We start from the raw sequence: 12,877 nt of genomic DNA, 5'->3' as shown, positions 1-12,877 counted from the left end.
TGAAAAGATGTGAATGCCTCAAACATAAGAAACCCAGTCGAAAAACAAGGGCTCCACTCACAAACATTGTAACAAATCAACCATTTGAACTTGTCACTGCTGACTTCCTGCATCTTGAGAAGTGCCTCGGGGGTTAGGGTTAGGGTTAGGGTTAGGGTTAATCGGAGGTCCAGTGTTCTCACCCACAGAACAGTCCTTCAGGTCCATGTCTCCAATGGTGCCGGTTTACCCTCAACAGTATCCAGAGTTGTTACAAGAGCTCAATCAAGTAACTATGTTATCTTCACTTCTTATCAATTATAACTTAAAATAGATTTAATTTAACTCCTAGAAATTGGGCCTCTGTCTCTTTAAGACCTCCTGCTCCTCTGAAGCTCCGCCTTCAGGAAGTCGTCCCAACATGGCTCCTCCAAACTCTGCAGTTTGCATCAAAAGCAGCATTTAGTTTGTAACTCGACTCCCTGATGTTCTGATCCGTGGATCAGCCTGGACAGATCCGGGCCCAGCATGAAAATTTATACATTCAACATGACGGCTCTTATCATAGCGGCTAAGATTAGAGGTCAAGGGTCAATACATGGTCGGTACAGAAAGGCATTGTGATAAAGCAGCCAGTCATCTGAGACTGGAAACCAGTAAAACCAATCTCTGCTTTCCTGGACTCATCAGAACCAGAATAAACTCTGACCCTTCATAGTAAATCCATCAATACAGCAACTCTGGAGGCCATTTGCACCAAAACCTCCAGAACCTCCAGAACCCAGTTTGGACCCACTGATCCACATCCATCAACCTCCTCTGTCTCTCCTCTACAGCATCTCCATGTTCAACATCCTTCATCTGATTCCACTGATGTAATAAATCATTTATGGAGGATATTGTGACACATTCAGATTCATTGAATGTAAGCAGTCCTGGTGCTGCTGGTGGTTGAGAGCTGAGTTAATGTGAGTGGATCCGGTGAAGCTTTGTCTGCTGCTCTGGGCCCTTGATGTGGAGGAAGGAGGCGGGTCCAGCTCAGTAAAAGCAGCTGAACAGAAGCTTCACATCAGTCAGAGCTACGATGAGACCAACATCTCTACCAGCTTCACTCTGTGAGTACAAACACTTTATGGCCCGTTTGGGTCACAGTTCTGCTGCCCGTCATGGTTCTAATGGCTTATTTAGAGTCCGGTCAGAAATCAGAGCATTAAAGAAAATGAGCACATTTATAAATTTATAGATTTTTTGTTTGATATTCAAGTTTCTCAGATTATAAATTGTTTCAGATTTTGATCTAAAAATGTTTATTTCTCTTTAGTTGTGACCTTGTTGGTGTTCTGCACAGTGGATGAAGGTTCGTTATATTAATGTCACCTTGAAACGTTACAGAATGCAAAACTAAATGTTTCAGAAAGAAATGAAACAAATTAAACCATTAAATACAATACTTTAATTTCACTTACACTTTATTCAACATTTTAAAAAACTGATATGATTATTCTATTTTCCAGTTTTTCCAGTTCATCTGACTGTGAGTCCCAGCAGATCCCAGTTCTTTAGAGGAGAATCAGTGACTCTGATCTGTGAGGATGAAAACAGATCAGCTGGATGGACAGTGAGGAGAAACACCAGCAGAGAGACCAGGAAGCCATGTGAAGGATGGGGGAAATTAAACGGTTCCACCTGTAACATCAGCAGCCTCTACAAACATGACACTGGTCTGTACTGGTGTGAGTCTGGATCCTCCAGCAGCAGCAGCAGCAGCAGCAGCAGCAGCAGCAGCAGCTGCAGCTGCTGCTGCAGCATCCAGCTCTCTGTCTCTGGTAAGATCAGACTGTGGAGTTAGTGTTGCTGTGTGGAAATGGATGAAATGCTGTAGTTTGTCTCTGTGTTGAAAGGATCAGTGATCCTGCAGAGTCCTGTCCTCCCTGTGATGGAGGGAGATGACGTCACTTTGAGCTGCAGAGCAAGGAATCCAACCCACAACCTCCCAGCTGCTTTCTATAAAGATGGCTCCTTCATTGGTGATGGATCAGCAGGCAGCATGACCCTCCTCCATGTTTCCAGCTCTGATGAAGGCCTCTATAAATGTAGCATCAGCGGTTCTGGAGAGTCTCCATCCAGCAGGGTCTCTGTCAAAGGTCAGAGGTCAGGGAGGTTCAATAAATCCTGAACTTTAAGGTTAACATGAATTTATAACTTACTAAAACTTTATTTTAGAGAAACCATCAACATCATCTTCATCTTCCTCCCAGTTTCTCCTCTATGGTCTCTTGTCTCTATCAGCTGTTGTTGTTCTGGTTCTACTGGTTCTACTGGTCAATCGTCACATTAACAGGAAATCTAAAGGTGAGATCAACATGATGCATGCAGCTGTTAACTCTAATTATTTTACTTTTGAGTTTTTATACGTTTTTATATTTTCATTTGCAGAAAATATTTATCAATAATTTATCAATAATTAATTTTCAGGTAATCAGGAAGTTGAAGAGAAAAGATTAACTCACACTGATGTTAAACTATCACAGCAGGAAGAAAAGAAAAACAAATCAATCAAAATGTTTGATTTTTAATTTTTTGGTTCATCTGGAAAAAACTAAAGAATTGAAATTTTCAGAGTTTTTCTATTGATCAGAATAAATTCATCGATCAATTAGATGTTCAAATATGTTTGTGCAAAAACTCAAGACAAATAAAGGTTGATCAGTTATATCAATATCATATCAATAAACCTTTTAATCACCAAAATAATATAAAGTATTGAACCACTGGGTCAAAATCAAATGATGAGTTTTTTTATTTTCTCTATTTCTAATATAAATGATCAAAAATTTGTGATACAAACTTGATGTAATAATAGAATAATTAATATAAATTATTCGTTCGTCTCCAGTTGTTCGTTCAGCAGGTTAAAGTTAAACTTTGTCTCTGTAACGAAGCTTCGCAGCAGTTTGTGGTTTTTCTGCTAACTGACGCTAACAGACTCTGAGGTCGTCCAGTTTCCTGTTTCTGCTTCAGGTTGTGATGGAAACGCTGCAGAGCCCACAGATTCATGAACAGCCACTAAAATACATTTTAATATCATATTTAATGAGTTTCTTCATGTCTGAAACACGTCAAGTCTCCAGTTTTCTGACTGAAACTTTAAGCTGATTTTAAAACTCCTGGTTTGTTTTTACGTAGAGTTACAGTTAGAGTTATTAGAGTTATTAGAGTTATTAGGGTTAAGGTTAGAGTTAGGGTTAAGGGTTAAGGGTTAGGATTAGGGTCAGATGTGAAGAGGAGCTCAGAAAATGATTCTAGACAAACTGGGAGCAGAAACCAGTTTCCTGCATCTACTGGAGGAAGTCAGGTTTTCATTGAATCAGATGTAATAAACTTTATTAATAGGCAGAAAATTAAATAAGAATCACATGGAGTTTTATTTGAAGAAGAAAATCAAAAAGTGGAAAAGAAAGCTGCATGTTTTATAAACTTTAGTTTTAAAATAAAACGTTTATAAAAGCAAAGTGAAAAAAAAGTGAAATGTTTTGGAGAACCTGAAGAAATGAATGAAGCCGAGAGTTTAATCCAAACTAGAATCAGATCTGAGCAGAGAGAGAATAACTTTATTTTCACTTTAACATTATATTAAGATGTTTAGTTTTCATCAGTAAATGTAAAATAAACAGAATCTCTGAGTTAATTTCATGTCTCTGAGCAGTTAGTGCTGGTTGATCCTCTCAGAGCGTTTATTATTTTATCATTTTATTATTTTATTATTTTATTATAATTGATTCTCCTGCCAGGCTCGCAGCAACATGTGAAGATTGTTCACATGCAGGCTGAGCCTCAGGCTGCGGTTTGGTCTTTAGCCGTCGACTCAAACCTGACAGACTGTTTGTTTCTCACTGTGAAGTGAAAACGTCTCATTGGCTGAATGAAGGTGAGAAGTTTGGTGGTTTCTGCTGCTGCTAGAAACCAGAAAACATTTCCTGATGAAAACAAACTGCTACCAGCCTGCAGGTCAACTAAAATACTTTATCATTTATAGATGGTGTGTTTCCATACATTTTCTTTATTCTTATTCTGATTAAACTCTCAGCTCCTCTGTGCTTCTGTCCAGGTTTTCCTGCATTACTCCTAATGGCCACTAGGGGCAGAATGAGCTGGGGTAGAAATCAATGGATGAATATTGACTGTAAAGATCTCAGCAGATCAATACGGAAGAGGATTAGGGCCACTGGAAAAAAAAAAAAAATGTCCGAAATTTTTTTTTTCAGTGGTTCAGAATAGGTTAAAAAAGAAGAAAAAAAAATTTTGTGGCCCAAAAAAAAAAAAAAAAAAAAAAAAAAATTGTGGCCGAGAAAAAAAAAAAATCCGGGACAAAAAAAAAAAAAAAAAAAAAAAAAAGAATCTGTGTCAGAAAAAAAAAAAAAAATCTGACAGAAAAAAAAAAAAAAAAAAAAATTGTGACAAAAAAAAAAAAATTGTGGGCCAGAAAAAAAAATAAAATTTTAAAAAAAAATCTGTGACAAAAAAAAAAAAAAAAAAAATGTCACAATTCGGACTGATGGGCGCCAGCAGCAGCCACACAGACGCGAGTTGTAGCGGACAGCCAATGTTCTGGAGAAAATGTCTGATTTAAGCGACTTTTTAACGTGCCAGAAGAGTACCAGAAGCGTCCATTGCACTAATGGAAGAACAAAAGGTGAGAAATCAAATGGGATAGTTCAGTGTCTAAAGCCGAACGGTTATAGCTAGCTGTTAGCATGTTTGTTAGCATACGCGGTTAAAGGAATAAGCTGATTTACAATGTTAGATCACACGGATGAATAAAGGATATAACAGCTGTTAATTGCTGGAATTGTCTATAAAGTGTTTGGTATGTTTATTTTATTGTTCTTCTGTTTAAATGTTTTACAATTAAACTAAGGTTAGCTGTATATGTCAGCCACTTTCTAAATAAGATGTCTGCTGTGTTAAACTGCAACTTTTAGTTCAGTAGAGGACAGAAACTATAGTACAAAGTGACAGACGTTTATATATGCATATATTTAAAAGGAAAATATCATACAGCCACCGATATACGGCTGGTTGTAGATCTGATCATTATATTTATCAACACCAACTAACGCGCCTATCTGCTATTTTATTTATGTTTATTATATGTTTGTGTTACGACGTTGGAAAAAGTGACATTATGAGCTTAACTAAATCATTTTGCTGCATCGTGTGATGTGTCAGCTCAAGACTGATATTGCATGTCAATCCTAAACTATCTGCACATTTATTGCTCAGGTGCAGAAACGATAGGCTTCATTTGACTAAATCAAACTTAATGTGATATTTAATTTTTGTAATAAAAAGGAACTGTTAATATTTCCTTGTGGTGTTTTTATGCTTGATACCTGTTATCTTAAGTAGACTATATATTTATGAATCTGTGTTTTTATACTTACTTGCATGCTAATCAATTCAGTCCTTCCTCTTTTTCAGTAAAATAGAGGATTTAACATTTACTGCTGCTATTATTGTAATTCTCCCCAAACAGTAAATTGCTTTAAGCAGAAACGTAAGGGTACAATCTTAACTGTAACTTTGACGTTGATTTGCAGAGTAAATAATTGTCCTTTCTCATCTTTTTCTGTGCAGATTGACTGTGATGCAGTAGGTCTCATGGACGATGCAACACTTGAAAACTACTTATCTTCATATGGAGACAGAATTGCTGTTTTCAACTACTGCAAAAGCAAACAGCCATTGTCAAAAAGAAAACAAGGACTTCTTCAAAAGCTTCTGGACAAAATGAAGAACAGAAATGAAAGTCCACAGGAGACCATGACACATGAAAGTACAAGACAGAAAAAGAAGCCAAAAGGAACAAAAATGTTGAGATTGGATGGATACATAGTGATGGAAAAACTACCAAACAGGTGAGAGCAAAGCAGGGAGGTGGCACCAAAAAAATTTAAAATGGCCACTGATTCTGGATTAGAAGACATTCTTCAAGAAGGAAAGACACTTTTTTGTCCTGAGGGTGCATCTCTGAAACAGATTTTGACATTGGCACATTGACATTGAGGTGTCAGTCTTTTGTATTTGGTGTTGAATCCAAAAATACAATTGAAAGTTATAGAAAACATTTTCCTTAATTTTATAAATGTTGTCACTAAGCATATGTGCTGTTCATCTGTCATCAATCAAGCTGTGAGATTATTTCAGTATGTTTTGAAGAAAACTACTTGTTCCTAATGTTAGAAAAAAAACAATGCAATGGAAAAGCTGAGGTTATTTGAACAAATTTATGCAATATTGTCATGTTCCAAAATTAGGTATTGATCTGACACCTGTACAAATTTCGTTAACATACAGATTTTTTGTATGTGTATTTTATCAATTAGCACTTGTTCTATCTGTGCATCTGAGATGACGTTATTTTTGATACCATATAAGCTTTAATATATTTTATACTAACTTACTGATGTATACAAGGTTATATCAATCTGAAAGTTTGTTTTAAAAGTTAGGTCATTGTAATGGCCATGGTTTTTTGTAATATTTGCTAATAAAATGTTACTTTACCCAATACTTTTCTGTTATGGTTTTCAACATGTTAACTAAGCTTGGCTTTTATTTGAAAAGGTCTAAAAACCAAAAGTATTTAAATTGCTGAATTTGAAGATAGTTATAAAAACTAAAAAAATATTCTTGTTTTTTGAAATTTAGCAAATACAATTTTGCTAATTTTAACAAATTTAAAACAATAACAGTTGGGGTGCTGTGGTGGAAAAGCACAAATCATGTATGGAGACCTCAGTCCTGAACGTGGACATCACACATTCGAGACACGGCCTGATGACCTTAGTTGCACAGTTTCCTTTCTCTTATTACTCACTTTCCGGTCTGACCACTGTCTTAGCTAATTTCAGACAGTGATAAAAAATGACTTTTTATCAGCTGTTCCTAAATATCTGTAATCAATTGTATTATGAAAAGACTTGGTAAACAAAACATTGAAGTTCATTTTTATTTCACAGACAATTGTTTTCCTTGTGTTCAATTTATGACATCCTTTTTGCTCTTCTGCCATTTTGTTCACATCTCAACCATACACTTACAATATCTTTAACAGAACAGCATTTTGTTTTAAACAAAAAAAATATATGAATCACAATGCATACCCGTTTAAAAGGACTGACATTTGGTTCATAACTGATTATCATTGAATAACTTTGCATCAGCATTGTTCCTTCAAATGACTGAAAGCAAAACAAACTATGGGTTAGGAAATCTTGTCAACCAAACTGCAATTTTAATTTTTATCAGCACAGTAACAGCTTGTACATTAATGTCAGGTCATATCAGAACTCAACAAACAAACAATGACAGCAATAAACTTTCATGTTCTGGTAAAATGATGTCAAAAAGGTTCTGTTTGCTTGCATACTTTTCATTCTTTAATTAGATGTAGAGCAGGAAGCCCTGTTTAGAGGGCACCACATTGCAAACACTATCCAATGGCATGATGGAGATAAATAGCAACACTTTTTAAATGATCTTTATGCACACTGAAAGTTGCTAAATACTTTGAAGAATTTCTTCTCTTAACCTTATATACAAATCAGCAGCAATAAGTGGATCTCTCCAAGTTGCGTTCTACCATAAGCAGACAACAAAGTTCAAAGACTGTTTCATCACAGGGATATGGACCTTTTGGTGTACACTCTTCCATACACACAGTGACCTCATCCAGAGAAACAGGTTTCAGTCTGTCAGTTTTGTGCAGCTCTGGAAATGAGTACATCACCACAGGTCGGCCCGATACTGCACCCCCACTTGCCCGGATTTTGTGAGTTCCATGTGTTCACAACATCATCAAGGTCATCCTGCATAAAAACAAACCATAAATTTTAAAACTAAAAATGTAACTGTAGCTTTTGCTAAAGATGAGGCATATATTAATCAGCATTTATAGAAAGTGACCTCTAATCAAAACCAAGCAGCAAGAACAAAATAGCAATTCCAAAACATTTATTCTGCACATAAAATGATTCCCCAATGTATGGTAAAATTTACAGATAAAACTTATTTTTAAAACTACACCAAAAGAAGTGTAGGGGAACACATTCCCAAGAAATTTAAACCATTTTTATTTCTAGTAAACATACCAGAAGATATGCTTTTCATATAAAACAAAAACATTACAGTGTACCAGTATACACCTTTACCTGAATAAGATTAAGAAAGCAGAATTGGATAAGGCTTTTATCCAAAAAATCTCCTGTAAAGTGACCATCAACCAGAAAGGCTTGAAATAAGTTCATCCAAAACTGTGCACTCTGTTTATGGAGGGTCGATCAAATTGGATAAGGCTATGATTTTCCTTTTAAATATATGCATATATAAACGTCTGTCACTTTGTACTATAGTTTCTGTCCTCTACTGAACTAAAAGTTGCAGTTTAACACAGCAGACATCTTATTTAGAAAGTGGCTGACATATACAGCTAACCTTAGTTTAATTGTAAAACATTTAAACAGAAGAACAATAAAATAAACATACCAAACACTTTATAGACAATTCCAGCAATTAACAGCTGTTATATCCTTTATTCATCCGTGTGATCTAACATTGTAAATCAGCTTATTCCTTTAACCGCGTAAGCTAACAAACATGCTAACAGCTAGCTATAACCGTTCGGCGGCTTTAGACACTGAACTATCCCATTTGATTTACTCACCTTTTGTTCTTCCATTAGTGCAATGGACGCTTCTGGTACTCTTCTGGCACGTAAAAAGTCGCTTAAATCAGACATTTTCTCCAGAACATTGGCTGTCCGCTACAACTCGCGTCTGTGTGGTTGCTGCTGGCGCCCATCAGTCCGAATTGTGACATTTTTTTTTTTTTTTTTTTTGTCACAGATTTTTTTTTTAAATTTTTTTTTTTCTGGCCCACAATTTTTTTTTTTTTGTCACAATTTTTTTTTTTTTTTTTTTCTGGACCAATATTTTTTTTTTTTTTTCTGTCACAGATTTTTTTTTTTTTTCTGACACAGATTCTTTTTTTTTTTTTTTTTTTTTTTTTTGTCCCGGATATTTTTTTTTTCTCGGCCACAATTTTTTTTTTTTTTTTTTTTTTTTTTTGGGCCACAAATTTTTTTTTCTTCTTTTTTAACCTATTCTGAACCACTGAAAAAAAAAATTTCGGACTTTTTTCCTTCCGTAGCATCCTCATAATGACTGGCGATGCCTGGAGTATGGCAGCTCTTCTCCTCTGGAGCTGCTGGTTCAGAGCGAACAGCAGGAAGCGCACAGATACTGTAAATATAGCCTGTCATATCACTTTTTTTAACCAATGGACTTATTCTGGCCATCCTTTTGTTTGGTATTGGACTTTATGAATGGAAACTCCATTAATATCTGTTTGTTCTGTCCCAACATAAGTGTCTGGAGCCTCTTTCCATGCTATTTCTTGTGGTTGTTTTAAATTTTATTACGCTACAACTTTTCTATAGTGATCATGGAGGCCAGTAAAGTGTGTCTCCAAAATCAATATCATCGTGGGGGTCTACACCTTCACCTTTTCCATGTCTACTAGGAGCAGTGGTTAGTTTCCTATAGACAGTTCTGGACTCGGACTTGAACCTTGCGAGCCACATAAAGACAGTAACAAAGTCAGCCTTCTATCACCTGAAGAACATCTCCAGGATTAGAGGACTAATGTCTCAGCCAGATCTAGAGAAACTCATCCATGCGTTTATCTTTAGTCGCATTGATTATTGTAACAGCGTCTTCACAGGCCTGTCCAACAAATCAATCAAACAGCTGCAGCTGATCCAGAAGCTGCTGATCCAGAAGCTGCTGATCCAGAAGCTGCTGCTCCTGTTCTCACTAGAACCAGGAAGATAGAGACATAACAGCAGTTTTAAAGTCCCTCCACTGGCTCCCTGTAGCTCAAAGAATAGATTTTAAAATACTGTTGTTAGTTTATAAATCACTGAACGGTTTAGCACCACAATACATCAAAGATCTGCTGTTGTTGTATCAACCTTCCAGACTCTCAGGTTCTGGTTCTGGTTCTGATCTGCATCCAGAACCAGAACCAAGAGAGGAGAAGCAGCTTTCAGCATCTATGCACCAAACATCTGGAACAAACTTCCAGAAAACTGTAAAACAGCAGAAACCCTGACTTCCTTTCAATTTCAACTAAAAACACACCTTTTCAGAATTGTTTTTGAAATGTAATGTAACAATGTATTGTTTATTATATGTTGCATGTCTTTGTGTTCTTGTGTTTATGATGTAAAGCACTTTGAAATGCCTTGTTGCTGAAATGTGCTATACAAATAAAATTTGATTGATTGATTGATTTTTCTGATTCCTAGGTTGTTAGTCACTGGAAGATTGGATCTCTGAGAATGTTAATTTTGAAGTGTTTGCTGGCATATTGGTGTTTTATATTTGGCAGATCTTTATGTTGGGGGGAGGTGAAGGTCACAGCCAGGGGTCTTGCACAGTACTCTTATTTTTCTTCACCTCTTTTGTTTCAATCTCTGCCTACCATACTGCTACCGCACCTATCAAAGTAAGATAACTGTAGAAGACTGTGAGCATCTAATATGTACTAATTCAGATTTTTCCTCAACTGAATCTTCCTCAGTCAGAAGGAATAGATCAACTCCACTGATGCAGCTTAGAAGGTTTATTGATGGACTAATAGCAGGTACATGTGAGATGATGGTACAGATGGTGAGTTGGAGATAATAACAAAGTGCTTATATGTGTTTTAGGATGTATGTGTGTGAGGTTATCTGAAACAGAAGAAACAATAAAGGTGCATACTGATAGCCATGCGGGGGAAAACGGCTAAACAGATACAGGATGAAAATGGCCTGTAGTATCACAGACATCCACTGGAGGGCAGCATAACACCACACATTAATTATCGGTCAAACGCAATAAACATACAAATGATGAAACCATCAGAAAATATGAATTAACGGTAAATAACCTCATATAATACTATAACAACAATACATAATAACTTCAGTTGTTATAAATAAACTCTTGGATTATTGGTAGCCAAAGAAACACGAGGACCATCATGGGTAATGTAGTGCTAAACAAACTGACGGACTTTTAACAGCCGCCCCTGTATTTGCAAACAAATACAATCATACAAAGTCCACTAGTTTGGTGGAGGATCCAAATCTTCAGGCGCTTCAGGAAGCTCCACCAGTTTGGTTACCTCGCAGATGTAGATAATGTCCTTGACCTTCCATTTGTCCCAGGGAAAACCTTGGTGATGATCCCAACAGGCCACAATTCTCAGGGAAGGTTGGAATCAACGATCATTACAACTTGTCCCACACCAGTATCATCAGTGGATTTCCTCCATTTCTGTTGTAACTGAAGGTAGTTCTGGATGAAGCGTTTCCAAAAATGGTCACTGATGACCTGACTGTGTTGCCGTCTCCTCTTAGACAGAGCATCATGCTTGTGGTAGTCCTGCATCTCGCCACCTCATCAACAGAAGGTTTGGCGTGATGGGGTCCGGGTCTGCACTGGTGCTGGTGCTTCTTAATGGCCTATCGACCTCTCAGAATCCAATATGTAAATGACTGAACTTATAGCGCTTTTCCAGTCATTTTGACCACTCAAAGCGCTTAACACTAGACTCACATTCACCCATTCGCACACACATTTATTGGCAAATTGGGGTTAAGTTGCCTTGCCCAGAGGCACATCGACATGTGGCAGGAGGAAGCTGGAATCGAACCTACAGCCTTCCGATTGCAAGACGACAACTCTGCCACACAACCACAGTCACCATATTTCTGCATAGAGTCTCTCTGCACCGGATGCTGTCAGGGTCTACATCTATAGCTTGGTGCAGGCAGCCTCCAACTCTGATCAGTCCACTGATGCTGCCATATTCAGGGGAAAGAGCACTAAGACAACTGGTTGGGTGGACAGAGTCACCAGCTTGGAGGGCTTGGACCTCTTCCAGGAAACTGTCCTTCAGTGCAGAGCGAAGCAGCTGAATCTCTGCCACCTCCTTCAGCAGCAGTGAAGGAGGTGGCAGCCGCCCCATGCCAGAACCAGGTCCTCTAATGATGGTTCTGCTCCTCTAATGATGTGCTCTGTGCAGGATCTGGTAGACTGTAAGATATAGATGTGAAGCTACAGAAAGAAGTCTTTCTGAGTTCTTCACTGCCACACTCTAGGAACCCTGTTGGAGGTTTCAGCCAGGTGTCAGGAATTCGTGTGAGGAAATGTGGGCCCTGAGACCAGCGGCTGGAGATAGTGAGCTCTGACAGTAGTTTCCCTCTTATGATATCATCAGCTGTATTTTCATCAGAGTTCACATACCCCCACTAATCTGAGGAGGTCAGCTTTCACAAATCTGAGTCCCAACAAAAACTTTGTACCTGCAGGAACTGGACTGGATCCACTGCAGCACTGTAGTAGAATCTGTCCACAGATAGACAGACTGTGGGGTAATGAGAGTTCAGTTTGGAGCATTTTGGCTAATTGGGCTCCTGTCAACGCAGCACACAACCCTGTTTGCGGGGTGCAACTCTCAACTCCTCCTGCCATGAAGGAGGTTGAGATGTGTGCCTGTTGCTCTGTGACTCTCAGACGGGCAACAGCTCCATAGCACCTCTCAGAGGCGTCATAGAAAATGTGAGCCTCGTTTGTAGCACCAGTGATGCTGTGAGGGCTGGAGCAGCAAGGGATGGTGATATGCTGGAGATTAGACAGTTCTTCCTCCCATTCAACCCAGGACTGAAGCAAATGTCCTTCTATGGGCTCGTCCCATCCTCTCTCTGTATTCCACAGGTTCTGCACAAAGAGCTTTGTGGAATAAGGACAGATAAAACCCAATGGGTCATACTGACTGGCTAGCACCT

General features: G+C 37.9%; 1 protein-coding gene and 1 long non-coding RNA gene across 2 annotated transcripts in view; one reads left to right on the top strand and one right to left on the bottom strand.

Annotated features, from left to right (window-relative positions):
- LOC129376517 (uncharacterized) overlaps positions 1 to 12,877 on the top strand; it is a 226,746-nt gene that overhangs the window by 93,005 nt on the left and 120,864 nt on the right. The window lies entirely within an intron of this gene.
- Positions 6,976 to 8,873, bottom strand: LOC129376708 (uncharacterized). The gene is made up of 2 exons (XR_008607800.1): positions 8,705 to 8,873; positions 6,976 to 7,850 (listed from the first exon to the last, which is right to left on the bottom strand). It is a non-coding gene; the product is annotated as an uncharacterized LOC129376708 (long non-coding RNA).

Source organism: Poeciliopsis prolifica, unplaced genomic scaffold, assembly GCF_027474105.1.
Source record: "Poeciliopsis prolifica strain line A6 unplaced genomic scaffold, Auburn_PproV2 SCAFFOLD044, whole genome shotgun sequence".
In the NCBI taxonomy this organism is placed as follows: Eukaryota; Metazoa; Chordata; class Actinopteri; order Cyprinodontiformes; family Poeciliidae; genus Poeciliopsis; species Poeciliopsis prolifica.
Note: the sequence above shows the minus strand (reverse complement) of the source record. Positions and strands in the feature narration are given on the sequence as shown.